We start from the raw sequence: 19634 nt of genomic DNA, 5'->3' as shown, positions 1-19634 counted from the left end.
GAGCCCTAGATCTCTTGGGCGATGGCTCTGCCACTAACTAGCTGGGTGAATTTGGGCAAGTTATCAGACTTTATGCCTCAGTTTCCTCATGTGTAAAATGGGAGTCATAACAGTATTTACCTCGTAGGGTTCTTAGAGACTTCCTGCTTCAGAATCATCTGAAGTACTTGTCCAAAATCCAGATTCCTGGGCCCCAGCTCAAACCTACTGAATTGGCATCTCTGGGGATGGGGCCCAGAATCTGGATTTTTAACACCTCTCCTAAGTGACACTTCCGTATGATGCAATTTGAGAACCCATCCCTTCAGTATATGTTGCTTCTCAGCTCACATAGCTTTTAACCTGCGCCAACTTACTTAAACATCACCTTGACTATGAAAGGTAAACAGGCCAGTTCCCTTCCTTTATATGCCCAGGAAACTAGGAAGCTGCTGTCCAAGGTTATACAGTGTCTCTAAACCCAATACCCAACATCCCTTTCCATTGTCTCTCCTTTTGCTGAATCCTTTTGCAGGAAAGGATGGATGCTCATATGCAGCCCATCACAGCATTTGGCTTGACTTCTTTTCATTTCTTTGTGTTTAGTGGGTGAGTTTCCTTGCTCCTGTTTGGCAGATAGCCATCATCTCCCTTTATAAATGTTTTTATCTGTTGCTGCTTTTATCTTATCAGACCCACAGTATGTCTTTGTCTTTCTGCTCCTAAAGATAATTCCCGCTTTGCTATATGTCATAAATGTCATCTCAGTCACGGCTCAAAATAACAAATGTGTTTGTTTCCAGTGTGGAAAAAAATCTGGCATAGATAGATAGAGCTCGAATTCTGAGCTCTCATCCTCTGTTCCCCACCATGCCCTTAAGGGGCTTGGCCATACATTTTGAGAGACACAGAGGACCTGGGTACCCTGGCATATTAGGGGGACAATTTTGAGTGCCTCAGTAAGAATGAATTGGGAGAAAGTGGGGTGCTGCAGCCTGGACAAGTTGGAGCAGTGTCCAGGGGACACGGATGCCGACACCTATAGTTGAGACGTAGGCAATATGCCAGGATCAGGGTGGGGTTACAGTCACCCTGTCTGCAAACTGAGTAGCCCAGAAAGAAACTGAATTGGCTCTTCTGAGAGGAAGAGCAATGACCCCCCACCCCCCAACCCTAACCTTTGCCTTGGGCACCTTGGTTTGCAAGAGACATCAGATTTGCCTGCTGGAAACTGAATAAGCAGAGTCCTAGTGCCTGGAGTGGAGGTTAAGGATGCAAAGGTCCTTGTTCCATGACCTGGGTTGCTGCAGAACCATCACTGTGGGACAGTGAGAGATAGCAAGATAGGGGTGCAGCAGGGGCAGGGAGGTATGAACCCAACAGACTTCAATACCTATCATTAGCCTATTACAAGATGTTGCTGTTTATCTTTTCTTTTAATAAAACTCACTATGATACATAGTGTCCAGCATATACCTGCACACTATTGCCCGGTTTTAGGCCTGGCTGCCCTCCAGAGTGGGAGGACTGTAGTGTGTGTGGGCAGAGTTAACCCGGGGCTTCATATCATGAGCATCTCAGACGTGAGTTTCCCCAAAGGACGATGGGTTCCTTTAATGATTCCATCATAGACCAGGGTTTCTCCACCATGGCACTATTGACCTTTTGGGCTGGGTAGTTGTTTGCTGTGGGGAAGTCCTGTGTGTTGTCAGATGCCCAACAGCTTCCCTGGCCTCCACCATGGATACCAGGATCACACACCCACCAACTGCCAGCTGTGGCAACCAGATGTCTCCGGATATTGTCAGATGTCCACTGGGGGCCAAAATATCCCCTGGTTGAGAACGGCTGCCATAGATGAGCAAGAGTTACATATTTTCAGATACTCTGGGAGTCACTGGTTATGAATACACAAAACCTTTCCATGAGGGTCTATGGCCAAAGAGTTATCCAGAGAGTCCCAATTTAGCACAGACCTTTTCTCGTCCTTCGATGTCTCATTCCCTCAAAATGGCCCCTATCACCTGGAGCCCTGACCTCTCCCCACTTCCCAGGCTTTACGGCTCCCCTCCCAGGACTGGCCTGGGACCAGCTCTTGCCTCTGGCTTCATTCTGTGTTCTGTCCATCATGCAGCCAGAGACTCTGCCTCTTCTATGCTAGCCTGTAGAACTGGTCCCTGCATAGATTACCCCAGATTTCCTCAGCTGCTGCTCCTCGGTGGCAACTCCTCAGCCTAGAAATCACCCTTTCAAACTCTTTCGAGGCTGAGTGACCACCCAGCCTGCAGGAAGCCGCTGGCACTGCTCCAGAGTGTTCCTCAGTGGGGAGGGAGGCCCGGGACCAGTGTCAGCACTCTGCCACCATGGTGCACTGGGCATTCTTGACCTGATGTGTGCAGCCACTTCATGGAACCAAATCTTCCCTGACGAATAAATCACCTGAGATGATTGTTAAAATCCAGATTCAAGGTTGTGCCCCAGGATGGCCTGGGGGACTAGGAATCTGCCTTTTCACAAACTCCCCAGGTGACAGGGCACCACTGAGGTCAAGAGCAATCCAGAAGCTGAGTTTTCTCCCATTTCTTCCCCAAGACCTTCCTTCTGCTTGGCCCTGCACTTGCTGATCTAATTTTCTATCCTTTGTTTCCTATATGCCCTTACATTTATTTTATTTTATTTTATTTAAAAAAAAATTTTTTTTTAATTAATTAGTTAATTTATTTATTTTTGGCTGTCTTGGGTCTTCGTTTCTGTGTGCGGGCTTTCTCCAGTTGCGGCAAGTGGGGGCCACTCTTCATCGCGGTGCGCTGGCCTCTCACTGTCACGGCCTCTCCCGTTGCGGAGCACAGGCTCCAGACGCGCAGGCTCAGTAGTTGTGGCTCACGGGCTTAGTTGCTCCACGGCATGTGGGATCTTCCCAGACCAGGGCTCGAACCCGTGTCCCCTGCATTGGCAGGCAGATTCTTAACCACTGCGCCACCAGGGAAGCCCCCTTACATTTATTTTTGAGTTGAAAACTCTAAAGTGAGACAGGTGGGGAGAAATCTGAAATCAACCAGCCGACCTCCACGTGGATGCTGGGGCTGGAGGCTGTGGGTGGTGGAGAGAAGGTCTAGGGTTATGAGTCCGAGCAATGGCTCGGGTCCTGCTTCTACATGGGCAAATTGCTTCCGCTCTATAGCCTTCATTTCTCCATTGGTTAAATGGGGTTAGACAGAAGGTAGTTTTCAAGATATTTTTAAAGTGGTGGAATTATATTCTGCCTTCAAATGAAAACTTACTGGAACTCCAATATAAAAAGTAGTGAAAGATCTGAAGAGTAGACCACCCCCAAATCCCACACTGTCAGTCTTCTCCGTGGCCCCTTCTGTCCTTGAGGTGTCACTAGAGGAATACAGGCCTCCACAAACACAGAGTGAGGTCCACAGGGCCTGGGTTCTCCCTGACTTGGCATTTGTGCCTGGCTTGCACAAGGCCTGGCCTCCAGCCAGGAGCAACCACACTTCATTTTCCTGTCTCACCTTAAAGGAAATTAAATGGAAATACTCTCCCCACCTCTAGGTAAAAACTCCAGCAGGCCCTTAACTTCCAGCTCACTCTCAGTTAATATGGTCACTTTAAGTCACAAAATGAAGTCTCATTTCAGCTGTGTTCACCCCAAGAGATTAACCAAAACTCTGAACTTAATTTTATAGCAAATCTTTATCCTTTGTCTGCTCCCCACCCACCATCATTTCAGTTTACTAGGCAATTTGTGTCCTCTCTAAACCCAATACCCAACATCCCTTTCCATTGTCTCTCCTTTTGCTGAATCCTTTTGCAGGAAATGATGGATGCTCATATGCAGCCCATCACAGCATTTGGGTCAGAGAGGAGGGAGAAAGGAGTGGTAAATGAGGTGCTTGCCAGGTCAGCAGATATTGAACACTTTTTCCAGTGAGCTGCTTTCCTGGGCTTCTTCAGCGTTCTCATTGCTGGAGCACTCCTGCAGATCCCTTGATCTGGTGGATGCATCTCCATTCCTGGTGGTTGCTGGAGATGCTTCTTTCCTAGGAATCCTGAGTCCACCTTCAGCTTCTTGACGCTGGGCTTGCTGTGTCCCTCCCGCGAGTCCTATTGGTCAGGGCCCAGGACAATCCCATGACCCCCTAAACTCTGGGCAACCCCGCAGAACCCAGTGCGGCCAATTTGATTCTCTGCTGCAGCTTTCTGAGGCATGAGTTAGGTGTCAGCTCTCCATATCTCAGCTGCTGGGAGCACATGTCAAAGTTCTCTGAGGGGCCCATGGGGCCCATCGTGAGACTTGAGGTATAGGAGGAGATGGGCACACAGGGCACAGCTGTATCTCTCAGCTTGACAATTCTCTTTGCTTCACACTCTGACTCCTCTTTATCCTTGGTCTGGCTCAGGGGTCCAGGGATACATCAGTCAGGGTCTAGCCAGGGATGCAGACCCTTATGAGCATTATGGAATGAGGAATGTATTTCAGCAATTAGAGCATACACAGTTGTGGAAGACACAGGGGAAGGATAGGTTTGAAAAGAGGAGTTGAAGGGTCACAGAAAGGTCATGAAGCAGCCTTGGCACAGGCTGATGAGTCAGAGTTCTCAGGGACACCTGGAAGCTGGGCTTTTCCAGCTGCTGGAGTAGGTGTGTGAAGAGAGCAGGCATAGAACCCTGCGGAAGGTTGTCTGCTCTTCCTGGCTGCTCCCGGAGTTCATGGCTAAGTGTCTGTGGCGGGCCTGGGGTCACTGCTGGTCAGCAGCGGTCAGCAGCTGAGAAGGAGAGCTGGACACACTACAGGGAAAAGTGAAAACGAACTGGAATCCATTGGCACCTGTGTGTTGGTCTCTCACTGCCCTTAACCAACAGCAACCACCAGTGCACTTCCCAGTTAAGTGCCCTTAACCAACAGCCACCAGGGCGGCTGCTTCACTTCCACCTCCCGAGTCCCTCCCAAATTCACATTTAATAAACTCAAATCCGGAACACTCTGTAAAGTTTTCTGCAAAGTGTAGTACCCAGTGAAAACAAAATGACACTAGAACAATCCAGCACAAGGAGTTATGGAGCTGGGGTTCTTTTTTTTTTTTTTTTTCTACACTGCTTTTTATGCTCACATCTGTTACATCTTGGCGACTAGTAGAAACTTCCCATTTTAACATCATATTACCCATCCTATGATTCTTCGCTTCCATTTAGCACATTTAAATGCCTCCCTCAAAGAAGCAAAAAAGCACAAGCCAGTAATGCACCATTTGCAACCAGCTCCTGAGGGAACCAGCAAACAGCTGTTCTCTGGCCTCAGGCTACTTTTGAAAATGCAGTCAGTGACGGAGGAAGGTCATGTGGGAAAGAAGCATATTTGTGACACACTCAGGCTGGTGACTAGGACTTTAGTCATAGTTACAGAAGCTGGAAAAGAAAACCCATGAAATAACTCACATTCGCAATTATATTGGTTGGTTATATTTTCCAAGTTACAAAATGTAAGACTAAATTTAAAGTCATTTCTGTGTACCACTAGCCCCGTGTGGAGTTGGGTAGCAGCTGTTGGGGATGTTACAGTCCATTAATTGTGATGTTTTCCCATAGTTTGGTGGAAAGCAGTGGAGGGAGAAAACACTGGAAATTGCTTTTAAAAATAGCAGGCCGGAGTGATGAGCTGATCTCCCTCTATGCTTCATCGGGAGTTTCTGCAGGTGTGGTACACATCACCACCAAAGCCACTGATGTGGCAGTTCATTCCAACCACTGCCAAGGGGCTGTGCAGTCTAGCAGCTTGTGACTCAGTGGACAGAGGGCTGTGAAAGATGGGGGGAGTGGCTTCTCTGGTGAGCTGTCAGAAGAGAAGAGACAGAAGGAAGTGAGGAGACCAAAGGACTTAGAAATCTACAGGGTGTGGAAATGTACAACCTGGTGTGGTCAGGTGTAGAGAAAATGACTTATGCTCTTCCTGGGAATAGAAATGTAGTTCTCTTGGCACTAGATCCCCAAGAATGCTCACTCATCCAACTATATCCTCTTTGCTTGTAAAATCTGTGACTTCCACACTCCCTTCATCCAGCTAAGGAAGGCAACGTTATATAATAAAAATAACAACAGTAGCAATAATAACAGCCAACACATGTTGAGCACGTATGTACTGGGACTACTGTAAGTACATTACATGTATTAGCTCATTGATTTCTCACAATAACCCTGTAAACTGGGTACCATAATGGTCCCATTATCATGATGCAGAAATGGAAGCACAGAGAGGTTGAAAAACACGACCAGGTAGCAGTAAATGTGAGTTGGCTTATGCAGGGATTAAAAGCATTAACTTGGAATTCAGACCATAAAATGCTGCATGTTTGGCTTTGAACAAGTTGATTAACATAAATAAGTTTTAGTTTTTCATCTATAAAATGGGAATAATAATAGTTCCTACATCTCAGAGTTGTGATGGCACTACTAATATGCCTGGTACATATTAATAAATGGTCTACTATTATCATTACTCCCTAGGATCTTTTAAGTCTTTTTCACCCCAGCTGCCCCCAGCCCTGTCCCCCTCACATACCCATACCATTCCCATCTAAAACGTGTGTGCGTGTGTGCGTGTGTGTGCGTGCACGCGCGTACATATTCCTGGTCACTAGGGAAGAAGGGAGATGGAGAAATGGGTCAGCCACTCAGCACTCAGCCTAGGACTGGCAACTATATAATTAGCTGCAGCATCCCTGGGGTGTCATCTGCCTGCCACTTTTTGTTTGTTGATTTATTTTGATTTGACACACCGGGGCAGATGGCTGGGGGGGAGGGGGGTTGGTAAGAGTCAATATTTGGTGACATGTGAATAATGCACTTGTGGAGTTAATCAGCCTTATCATTTTTAGCTAGTTGCCATGGCTATGGAAAGTCAAGTGTCATGTAAATCAGAATAAAGGGATCACAGCCTATCACCGCTCTTTGTTTTTCTCAATCCAAGCCTCCTCAAAGCATCCCTGTCCTCCCAGCCAAGCCCATGGTCTCAGGTACCTTAGGTAGTACAAATGGTGGGAGGCTTATCTATATATACCTTTGGATGATGGGATGGACTTTCTGTCTCTCTCAGGAATCGTGTGCATTTTAGGGCAGTGGTTCAAAGACCAGCAAGCAGGAATGGGAAACAACAAAATGACTAACATTTTGTTCTGCCGCGTAAGTGCATTAAAAAGAAAAAAAATACCAATATTTGTAGGGCATTTTAATACCAAAAAGTAGGAAGGACATAATTTCAGAATAGAGGATATTTCTTTAAATGGAAGAAATTTAGTTTAACAAAAAAACTCTCCATCATCCTATTTTTTTGTCTTATTTCATTGATGACTAGTGAAAGCCTCCTAACAAATTGACCATGTGAGTGTACTTAATATAAATAGAGGCAAGAAGACAGAACACTTGAAACACAGCTTCATTTGGAATTCTGGTGGATGTGATTATGGGAGACACCGCGGCAGAGCATTAGCTATTTAGTGCTTCAGTATTCCAAATTATAAAATGGGTGTATCAGTTCCCACCTTGCTTACTTCTTGGGGTGATTCTGAGGATTAAATGAACTAGACAATATAGGTGGAAACAAATGCTAATCTCTTATCTTATTTGGGAGGTCCTTGGGAGCAGCAACTCTGTGTCTTTCTTTGGTGTCCCCAGTGTCTGTTGCATAGAAAGTGATTGATACAAGTCTACTGAGTGAATAATACAACAAGTCAAAGGAGTGACTGCAAAAGCAGGGAATCCAAACCAGACAGGAGGGAGGGCACTCCCAGGACAAGGGGCTTACCTGCTCCTCCTTCCCCTTTCCAGCCACTACATACTCTGCTTATTCATAAAGACTAGGTTCAGCACTCAGCCAGAGTGCTCTTAAATCTCCAGCAAACTCCATCTGTTATCTCTGATATCCAGTTTATTTTCTTTTCCTTGGAGAAGGCCTTTCAAGCAGTGACTATTATTGGTATTTGTGACACACCCGATTAGGGTGTTGACTTTGGAGCTGGATTGCCTGCGTTCAGATAATGTCTCCTCCACTTATGAACTTCATGCTCTTTGGCAAGTTACTTAACCTCTCTGTGCCTCAGGTTCCTTATTTGTAAATGGGGACAGTAACAGAACCCTCCTCATGAGGTTTTTATGAGGATTAGATGAGTTAGTACTTGGCATTGTGCCTGGCACTTTGTAGGCACTTAGTAAATGTTAGTCTGCCATTATTAATGCTCAGAGGCTGCAGTGAGACCCCCTCAAAGAATGGGGAGATCAATTATCCTTTGAGGGCCCAACTAGATTCCAGCAGTTATGGGCAGATTCTGAGAGAGACAGCTTGGCTCCCAGGCCTCTGAGATTTGAATAGTTTGAATATTTTAATGCATTTAAAGACAGGTGATGTCAGTCAATCACAAGGGCATAATCACCATGGAAGCTAAGAAAAAGGAGAGGCCCCGAGACAAAGGTGGATAAAGTCCATCTGAGCTCTCTCTTGGTTGGCAGTGGTGCCAGGAGCATTAACCATTGTCTTTTAAGGCTTCCCAAACTACTATGAAGTCAGACCCTGTAATGGAGATAGCTGTCCCAGGCAGTCTTAACAGTTGCCACCTTTCACCTGCCTGACTCCTCTCTGTCTTGATCCAGGGCCACAGAACACCTTTCCACAGCCAATGCGTAGGTTTCTGTCCCAGATCTATCTTCAGGAGGAGAATGGCTTTATGCATCAGTCATGTGATCATGGTCAGTTGTCCTCTTTGTGTCTACCCTAAGACCAAACGTCAGACCGTGGACCACAGTCAAGTCCTTAAGTGAGTAACTGCCACATTGGGAAACCTCTTGGAAGACAGCTGTCAGCCCTGTTCTTACTTTGACCTTCTGTAGGCAGAAGTCTTTCTCTGCCAGCTGACACATAGACAAAGGGGCAGCTCCCGAGTCTGGAAAGGGGCCAGTGTCCAGCAAGCTGTGTGCGTTGCCTGCAGAGATGGATACTGAGCACCCTGTGCAGGATCAGATCTACCCAGAACCGAAGTTCCAGGTGACTCTTCTTCTAGCAAATAACTCTGCTGCTGAGCCTGGCAGATGCTGCCGGAGACTCAGAGTGCTTCATAAAAGTTGACTTAGGAGGCAAGAGACTTCCCTGGCGGTCTTAAGACTTCACCTTCCAACGCAGGGGGTGCAGGTTCCATCCCTAGTTGGGGAGCTAAGACCCCACATGCTTCACGGCCAAAAAACCAAAACATAAAACTGAAGCAATATTGTAACAAATTCAATAAAGACTTTAAAAATGGTCCACTTCAAAAAAATCTTTAAAAAAAAAAAAAGTTGACTTAGGAGGCCAAATGAGCCACAGCAAGCCTTCGTTTGTCCTGGAACAGTAGTGACTAGGACTGTGGCTTTGACCTCAGCTGTGTCACAAATAAAAGATGACCTTAGTGTCAGGAATATGAACTGGATTACCTTACGCTGGCCTTCAAAACATCTGGATCCTGCAGCCAGAATTAGGTCTTAGTGGTTGAGAAGCAGCCAGAAAGGATCAGAGACCTTGCTTCTCCTCCCCACACTCCAGGCCTCTCATGCTCTGAGCTGTCACTTGCGCTGCGACTCCAGCACAGGGGAACGCACAAAACGCCTTTCTTCCCTGTCTCTGGCAAACACCCTTCCTTCAAACCCCAACACAAACAATAGAGCTGAAGGAGCTTAGGGAAACTGGTTCAGTGGTTTTCTACCCTTTCACCACCCAAACCCCTTTTATTAGTTTACTCCATGGGCCCTGCCTGTGTTTTGAAAGATTTTTGCTCCCAGATAAACAGCATTTACCAGGAAATAAGAAGATAATTAACCAAAGGCTTATATAATTGCCAAACTGAAATTTCGATTTGCAAATAATCATGCTGAGTTCATCTAATTTCAGCCCAAAGCAAAGAGGCTTGATGTGTTTAGCAGTCTGGGGCAGCCTGATCTCCGTTAACTGTGCAAACCCATGGAGGTTTTCTGGCAGAAAATAGAGGAAACCCAAGGACTGTTTTCTAGGCTCTCAGGAGGTCTGAGGGCCCTCTATTGGGAACTAGCAATCTAACCCCAAACCCTACTTTTCAAATGAATTCATTTATTTCTTATGTTGAGACTAACGGACAGGAAGCTTACATTTACTGCATCTCTACCATATACAGGACAAGGTGCTAGGCCCTCTCACATGTGTGATCTCACTGAGAATTCACAGCCCCTTTATGACATAGGTAGTACTATCATATCATCCCCACTTTACAGATGAGGACACTGAGACAAGGGTAAGTAACTTTCTCAAGGGCATATAACTAGTAAGTGGCAGTGTTAGGACACTGACTCAGGGTTTTCTGGTTTTGCTTTAACTGCTTTATTGAGATATAATTCACATACAATTCACCCACCTAATGTGCACAATCCAGTGGTTTTTAGTATGTTTGCAGAGCTGTGCAACCATCACCACAATTCATTCTAGTAAGTTTTCATTACCCCATAAAGAAACCCCAGACCTATTGTTAGTCACTCGCCATTTCCCCCAACTCCCCCTCTCAGTCCTGTGCAACCAGTAATCTGTCTGTCTCTGTGGAGGGACTTGCCCATTCTAGATATTTCCTATCAACTGACGCAAGTTTTTAAACTCTAAAATCCACATACATCAAACTCTAGCCCAGGAGTCAATGCAGATTACAAATCCTTTTTCATAATTTTATAGGCTGTTTTATATTTAACTTTGGAAGTACAGAGAATGCACAAACGCTATGTCCTTCATGTTTGAAGCACACGAAAATGCAAATATTATTCCGTATCAAGGTAAAAAATGGCATGCAATTATTCAAGTGTCATATACTTGAATTTGAATGGCCACACTTCCCAGTCTCTTGTACCATTTTGCCAGGCAACCACCCAGCACTCTGAGAGAAGAGACCTCTATCCTTGCCCTCTTGTGAGCCTTCTCATCATTTGGTTTTGAGCCGGGTCGCCATAGCTGCCTTCAGGGTACCTGGTGTGTCCCCCTCTCTGGGTTGGGGGTCTGGCCCACGTCATGAGGTTTGCTTCCTACCTAAGAGACCCTTCTGTGTTTCTGGCTCCCCTGTTCTATTCTCCTTAACCTCCCTTTACCTGCAAATTGCTGTTGGCAGCATGATTTATTCTCCTGCCACAGACGGTAGGGATGTTTAACAGCCATGTCTAATAGTTTTCCATATAGAATTCCCCTATTGTCAGCTGCTTTGTCTCTCAAGTTCAGGTTCTGTTTTCCCAGGTGATTAATTATTCCTGCTAGATTCATCCTTTGGCATCTCCAGGGTCTGTTCTGAAAGTCTGTCTTGAGTGCTTGTGTTTGGCTTGTGCCTTGGATATCAGTAAAAAAAAAAAACTGCTCACATTCTGTGGTTAGGAAAAGTCACAAGGGACATGGACAGGCATCCTTGAAACTGGTATTCCACAAGGAGTCACCACCTCTTTGTTCATTTGTTCCTTCCTTCATTTTTCCGTTGGCTCATCCAGAGCACCATCAGCTTACCGATCACTGTGGGTGTGTGGAATGCAGCCTCACTCCCCACGCAGTGCTCCCTCCACTACCCCTGCTTCTCATTGGAGGAACAAATGCACAGGGTACCAGATGTGGGTCTGAACTCGAAGCTTTTACACAATTATGGGGCCTCTCTCTGGAGTGTCAAATTTACTATTTAAATATTTCAGGGGCTTCCCTGGTGGCGCAGTGGTTAAGAATCTGCCTGCCAATGCAGGGGACACAGGTTCGAGCCCTGGTCCGGGAAGATCCCACATGCTGCGGAGCAACTAAGCCCATGCACCACAACTACTGAGCCTGTGCTCTAGAGCCCGCGAGCCACAACTACTGAGCCCACATGCCACAACTACTGAAGCCTGTGTGCCTAGAGCCCGTGCTCTGCAACAAGAGAAGCCACCGAAATGAAAAGCCCGCACACCACAAGGAAGAGTAGCCCCTGCTCGCTGCAACTAGAGAAAGCCTGTGCGCAGCAACGAAGACCCAGTGCAGCCAAAAATAAATAAATAAATCTAAAAATAAATAAATATTTCAGGAGGGAATTTTTTTGTTAAGTCAAGGACCGATCCATTCTGGAGAAGAATTTTAAATTAGCATAATTTTTAAAGATAAATATAAAATCTCAAAGACATCTTTGGGCTTCTGAGGAACTTCTTCGACCCCCCACTCCCCACTTCCCCCCACCACCACTGCACACACACAGATCAGACACATACTCTGACCAGCTCCAGGTAGATATTTACAACCCCACTGACAGGCGTAGGGGCCTCTAGGTCCAGGGAGATGAAGGAGCCTCTTGATTCTGCTTCTCTTATTATCCAGTTTGGAAAATCTGCAGGCAAGTCTACAATGAAGTCTTCTGAACTGGGTCTTTTGCCTTGGGTGTCTCTGACAGGTATCTGGCAGCAGTTTCCTATTCAGGGGCCCAGGTCACCCACTGAACCCTTAAACCTCCATGAGAAGCCAGCAAGGTGACTCTTCTTCAGTAGTAGTTAAATATTTTGAAAATCATGTCTAACACCAAGCAGTCTTTATTCTTAACTCTTCACCCTGTTAGATGGCCTTAAATGCCTGTCTACTTTTCATGAATGTTTCTAGGCCCCCTTCAGATTATCACATCTAATTCCAGACAAAATTGGGGTCACCTCTCCCACCATTGCTGATAGACCAACAGGCAGCACCGGAATTCAGAACATGTTCTGAATTCAGAACAATTCTTACTAGTTGTGAAATCTGGGCATGCTCCCTAACCTTTCTTTGCCCGTTTCTTCATCTGTAAAATGCGGCCACTAGCAGTTCATATTTCACAGGGTTGTTACTAAATGGGCCAAAATATGTAAGGCACAGAGTGACATGCCTGGCACATTGGGAAGTTTCAGTAAATATTCCCATAGTTCAATAAATGTGTATTGAATAAGTACATGGTTGAAAACTTTTCATCTTCAAGGAATACCTTTGTTATTTTGTATCCATGGGCCTCAGTTTACCAATCAATGCTGTAACATAAGATTAAGTCCACTAGCAGGGATGGAGTTATCTATCTTAAAAAAATCAATTCAGTTTTAGCAGAGGCCTGAGAATCCTTAGTGATTTCTCCTTCTCCTTTAGGATTTTTAAGGTTCATTTCTATTCCTTTTCTTCTGGTATTCTGTTTACCATCTGCTTCTCAGAGTGCGTGAGTGTGTTTGTGTGTGTATGTGTGTGTACTACTTCAATATATACCAAATCTGCTTAATTTCTTGTACTTGTGAAAGTCTTACAGATTATTAATACTTCAAAGGACTGACCTCCCTGGATCCCTGTGCATTTTTCTGGGACACAATTGCAAGGTTCCATCAAGTCTAATCTACTTAGTGACACAAGGGTTGTGGGACCTCATGTATCTAATATTTTCTCCCTAACTCTAGAAGGTATGCTAAACCAGCCATTTAAAACTTCCCTGTTAGTAATTATAAGTGCACATCATTATTTCTTTTTTGGTCCTAAGATCGACTTGGCAAATTGTATGATCAGGCCACCAAAGATGGCTGTTCTCTTGCTCTCTGTACATCCCCTGCTGGACCAGTCCCTGCCTCACTGCACCTACTCACCTGACTGACCTTCCCTCTCAATCTTAGAGCCTAATCAGTAAATGCCTATGTACTTGCCCCCAGCCCCAGCTAGTGATTGTTCTAATCTCTGGATCCGAACTATCCCTACTATGATAGTTTATGAGGGGCAGTGAGGGGCGTGCTCCTCTGCTGGTTTCCCTAGTAACCGATGAGCCAACCTGACGTCAGTTCCCTCTATAACTGGTAACCTCCCTCTTCCTCTGGTAGCAAAGACTACTGCCATGTCCTGTCTGCCATCTGCTGTCCCCTCAAAGGGTCCTCCAGGACCCTTTTTGCTTTGGACGTGTAAGATCCCTCTATCCATTAAACCACTTATGTCTCTGTCGCTCACTCCAGGCTCTTTCTTCAGTCTTGAGGCTGGGCACGTGCAGGGCCTGAAGGCCTGCAGGGTGCAGCCCAACACAAGTGGATTAGTTCACACAGTTTTGTATTCTGTATTTTGGGAGAAAGAAAAGAAGGACTTTGCCTGTTACAGTGAAATCTCCCTTTCCCCTAACTAGGGAAATATGTGCATCTTTGGGCCCTTATTCTACTCCTTTGTCACTGGGGACCATCTTTCTTTCTTTCTTTTTTTTTTTTTATAACATCTTTATTGGAGTATAATTGCTTTACAATGGTGTGTTAGTTTCTGCTGTATAACAAAGTGAATCAGTTATACATATACATATGTTCCCATATCTCTTCCCTCGTGCGTCTCCCTCCCTCCCACCCTCCCTATCCCACCCCTCTAGGTGGTCACAAAGCACCAAGCTGATCTCCCTGTGCTATGCGGCTGCTTCCCGCTAGCTATCTATATTACATTTGGTAGTGTATATTCTTAATGGAAGATTCTGCCTTTGTCCGTTTCCAGCTACCCTCTATCTCTTCTAAGACGTTAGGGGATTTAAAACCAAACTCCTGCCATTGTGTTAAGAGGTCACCAGAGCCATCGTTATAATCTGAATTTGAATACCTCTCTCATAAAAGGGGTCATAAAAGAAGTTTGATCAAGACTGACTAATGACTTTGTTGTCCTCTAGTTTTCTTTTTTCTTTTTCCTTTCCTTAAATGTACAAGTCTTATTTATTTTTTTTAATGATACATGTAACCTTATTTATTTATTCATTTTTATTTTTATTTTTTGGCTGCGTTTGGTCTTAGTTGCAGCATGCGGGATCTTCGTTGCAGCATGTGGGATATTTTGTTGTGGCGCGTAGGCTCTGTAGTTTGCAGCACACAGGCTCTCTAGTTGAGGCACGTGGGCTCAGTAGTTGTGGCACGCGGGCTTAGTTGCCCCGTGGCATATGGGATCTTAGTTCCCCGACCAGGGATTGAATCCCCATCCCCTGCATTGGAAGGTGGATTCTTTACCACTGGACCACCAGGGAAGTCCCTGGAGCCCTCTAATTTCCATTTAAGCTTTCGACTGGCTTGATTCAGATCTGGACCATTGATTCTTTGGTTTCAAGTATAGAGGTTCAAACTTCTTTTTAAAGTGAACAGAACCGAATATGATCCTTCAATGAGTTATTTTCCTTAATCATAGAATAGATGATGTCACTCTCTTTGTGATTATTTTTATACACCTCTGCCAACCAAGCCTTCTGATCAGGATACAAATCACAGAATGTTAGAGATAGAAAGAGATTAAAGATCATCTAGATTCAATTTCTCACTTTACAGAAAAGGAACTATGAGAAGTGAGGTGATTGGATCAAAGTCACAGCAGATTATATTTCCTATAATTGTTTGACTAAAGCCACACTCCTGAGCAACTTGTGTCATAAGTTGGCAGAATGGGCGGGAGGAAGAGAAAGATATCAATGTCAATGACAGAAAGTGAGCTGGGACGTTGTATGAACAGGGGATGTCAGAATGGGGAACCAGATCTTACCAGATAATCAAAACAAAAGATGGAGCACAACCAGGAGACACAGGTGAGAAGTCAAAGGATGGGAAGTCATGAAGCAGTCAAGTGCCAAGGAGCAGAATTGTGAGAAGAGCTGGGAAGATCCATGAGGCTTTATTCTTAATTGCATGAATTCTTTTTATAGGTTTGCCTTTTAAAAGTAAGTTTTATTTTTTTAATTAAGTAATTATATACATAATTAAGAAATCAAATAGTGCTAAAAATGCTTACGATACAAATCAGTAGCACCTTGTACAACCCTACACCAGCTGCCAGTCTTTTACCAAAAGGTAACTGCTTTGAAATTTTATTTGCTTTTTCTGGTAGCCACCTTCACATGTTTAGAGAATATGCATATATTGCAATTTTACAAGATTTTTTTCCAGTTTCATTGAGAAATAATTGCTAATACATCACTGTATAAGTTTAAGATACACAGCATTTGGTTTGATTTACATATATTATGAAATAATTACCACAGCAGGTTTGCTTCACATCCATCATCTCATATAGGTACAATAAAAAGAAAACATTTTTTAAATGTATAAATGTTCTAAGAGATGAAGATTTAATATCTCCACTTCCCCTTCCTCATCCTCTCCCCCAAATTTTATCATAGTTTTACTTATATCGATAATTAGTGTTTGCATTATTATACCAATGTAAATATTGTTCACTGTAGAACCTATTAGAATACTGTGATTACATGTCTTTTCTTATATAGCCTTTTGTCATTCTTTGGATTAACAATTGCTTAATTGCATCTTATTTCCAGTTGCTTCATCATCTCATCTATCATATCACCCTTCCTATTGGGTCCATTTTTTTCCTGGACACTCTTTTGTGAAGCCCTCTCTTTTCCTGCTCTGTTGTGGATGGATGGCTCTCTAGTCCTGCCACGCAGTTATCAACTTGGGATCTTCTCTTAGTGGATTTACTGTCTCCAGAATGCATGTCTTTCTCTTCCTTGGATACTTCTTTGGCTGGCTGGTACACATCCTCTAGTCATCTTCTAAGAAAGAAATGTCAATTTTCTGAACCTAAACCTGTCTGTAAGTATCTTTATTCTGTTTTCATACTTGACAAATTGACTGGATGTAAAATTCTAGCTTGAAAATTTATTTTCTTTAAAAATTTGAATTTGTTGCTCCATTGTTTGCTTGCTTTTAATATTACTGTTAAGAAGACTAATAACAATTCTGAGTCTCATTTTCTTATGATTTGTTCCCCTGGAAGCTTTTAGAATCATCTTTTTTATTCCTGATGTTTCAAACTTTCACATTTTGGGAGGTCTTTTTCATTTGTTTGCTGATCATTCAGTGGGCTTTTGATAGTTAAGTGAACTGACACCAGGGTCAGATGGCCCAGATTCAAAACTGGCTCCCCCACTTACCAGTTATGGTGCTGGTTAAGTTACTAACCCTCTCTGGGCTACTATCTTTGCCTGTAAAATCACAAGGAACCTCCTGACATTGCTGTGAGAATTAAGATAAATAACATAAATGTAGCATTAGAATAGTGCCTGGCACAGGGTGGCACCTCAGTAAATGTTTTTGCTGTATTGATAGAGTCATCGTCAGCACCCTGTTCTGTGGAGTCAGCATAGAAAAGTGTGTCCAGTCCAGTTGTGCATCTCCCTGAGTTGGTCTGGCTGCCATATACTGCTGGCCCTCCAGGAGGATCACCTGGCACCAACCAGCATTCTTCAAGGCCCCAGAGGAGAGGTTTCGGCCCTTATTAAGTTCTTTCTCTGTCATCACCTGCTTGGCTGGCTAGGCCCTCAGTGGCAGCTGCTCCAATCCTTCCTGTCACTCACAGGCATGATTTGACAGGACTCTGCCTCATTCTTCATGCCACCTGTCTTTCACTTCCTGCCCTATGGATTCCCTGTTTCCACTGAGGCCTGAGACTCTGGATCCTCCCAACATCCACACGTGCTTGCTGGCTCCCCAAGCAGGGCTTGAGAAACTGTCGGCAGACATGCAAGCACGTGGATGTGCTACTGGCCTGGGTCCGCTTGTCTGGATGCTGCTGCTACGATGGATCTGGCTTCTTTGGTAGCCTCCGAAAGGGCCCGATGGAACAACCAAGAAATGCAGGGAGGGCGGGTTAAAATCCCACGGGCATGTTTGACCAGTGGAAATGGGAGCCAGGGGATCAGTTCTCCTACTGCCTCCTGGTTGGTTTGTCAAGAGGCTTAAAGGCAACCAGCTGCACTTGTTATAAGTCCATGGCCAGCCTGAGAGCACCTTCTCTTATATTTGTTCTACTCGTTTCCTGCCTTCCTCCCTCTCTTCCCTCATTCCTGCTTTTCTGGGATTGCACTCCCAGATGAAGGGTTAGTAAATACATGTGTGTCTTTGGTTCCATTTTGTAGGGAATCCAGACTAAGGTACATTGAGTTCAAGAGCTCGGGCTCTGGAGCTGGCCTCTGGGTTTGAATCTTGGTCTTAGCCTTGCTGACCACAAGTTACTTAACCTCTCTGTGCTTCATTTTCCTCATCTGTGAAATGGGGATAATACTAGTGGCTACCTCAGGGTGATTGGAGGTTAAAATGAATGAATACTTATAAAACACATAGTAAACACCCAGTAAATGTTAGCTATTATTATTCAGCTCCATGAACTGTCCAATATCAATTTTTGATAGCTTCCTTCCCACTGTTTTCTCCAGTTCTCTGTTTTCTTTCTTTTTTTTATTTTTTTTAATTTATGGCTGTGTTGGGTCTTCGTTTCTGTGTGAGGGCTTTCTCTAGTTGTGGCAAGTGGGGGGGCCACTCTTCATCGCGATGCGCGGGCCTCTCACTATCGCGGCCTCTCTTGTTGCGGAGCACAGGCTTCAGACACGCAAGCTCAGTAGTTGTGGCTCACGGGCCCAGCTGCTCCGCGGCATGTGGGATCTTCCCAGACCAGGGCTCGAACCCATGTCCCCTGCATTGGCAGGCAGATTCTCAACCACTGCGCTACCAGGGAAGGCCCCCAGTTTTCTGTTTTCTGAAACATCTATAATGTCAATATTGGTCTTCCTGAATTGATTCTCTATGTCTCTTATAGTTTCTGTTATATTTACCATATCTTCGTCTTTTTGTTCTATTTTATGAGAGAGATCCTCTTTATATTCTAAGTCTCCTATTGAGTTTGTATTTTGGTATCATGCTTAAAATTTCCAAGATTATTTTGTTCTCCAGTTGTTCCATTTTAATCATATTCTGTTCTTTTTGGGGGAGAGAAAGAGTATACAATGTCTTCTCCATGCTCTTGGACTCTCTCACTGTTTGGGCTTCTCCTCTCTTGGGTGTTACTTATGCTGGGCCAACTTCCTGTTCCTTTGCCTTAGTGACGACTTCTCTCCCCATCTCACAGTCCCTTCCTTTTTGTTCCCAGGTGTAGGGTTACCAGATTCAGCAAATAAAAATACAGGACATTCAGTTAAATTTGAACTATAGATAAACAATGGAGAGTATTTTTCGTATAAGTATGCCTATGCAATACTGGGGACATGCTTATACAAAAACGTCTTCATTATTTGTCTGATATTTAAATGTAACTGGGCATCCTATATTTTTTCTGGCAACTCTATCCAGGTGCCTTTTTATTTTCTGAAGATCAAGGTTGGCTAAGTAGTACAAAAGGGCTTTGTCTTCACACCACTTCTTTTCTTAAAGGGACCCACAGCTATTTACATAACATATGGCAGTCTCACACCCAAGCAATTGTAAATTAGAGCCTGCTTATTCATTGACAAGTTAGGAACTCAACCATATTTCTCAGCTGTCTTCTGTTCCCCAGCCTCAGATTCAATAAATAAATGTGTTGTTCTAATAGTGTGTGTGCCAATGTGTTGCCTTTGTTCATTGTCTGTGCCCGCTCAGGGCCCCAGGGTGAGATAGCCCTGCTATCCTAGTGTGACACTGTCTCCACGGTCACCATCTCTGCTCTGTTTTTGGGAGGGTTTGGAGGTAATTCTTACCAGATCTTTGTTTTTAAGAACATTACCGCATTCTGTTGGTTTCCTCGTTAGTAGACTCTGGCAGGTGACAGGTGTATGGAGCAGGCTTTGTTAGTGCTGTGTGACCGAGAACACGAACTTGATAAAGAACACGTGTCCTAAAGAAAAGCT

At 44.5% G+C, this 19634-nt stretch overlaps 2 long non-coding RNA genes across 2 annotated transcripts in view; both read right to left on the bottom strand.

Moving 5' to 3' along the window:
* Positions 1–19634, bottom strand: part of LOC309626862 — an 844624-nt gene that overhangs the window by 447080 nt on the left and 377910 nt on the right. The window lies entirely within an intron of this gene.
* On the bottom strand, positions 2976–16447 carry LOC309626851. The gene is made up of 3 exons (XR_014243441.1): positions 9442–16447; positions 3835–5818; positions 2976–3738 (listed from the first exon to the last, which is right to left on the bottom strand). It is a non-coding gene; the product is annotated as an uncharacterized lncRNA (long non-coding RNA).

The sequence above is a fragment of the Balaenoptera borealis genome (assembly GCF_965194805.1).
Source record: "Balaenoptera borealis genome assembly, chromosome: 3".
NCBI lineage: Eukaryota > Metazoa > Chordata > Mammalia > Artiodactyla > Balaenopteridae > Balaenoptera > Balaenoptera borealis.
The sequence above is the reverse complement of the archived record's forward strand: the minus strand, read 5'-3'. Positions and strand labels throughout refer to the sequence as shown.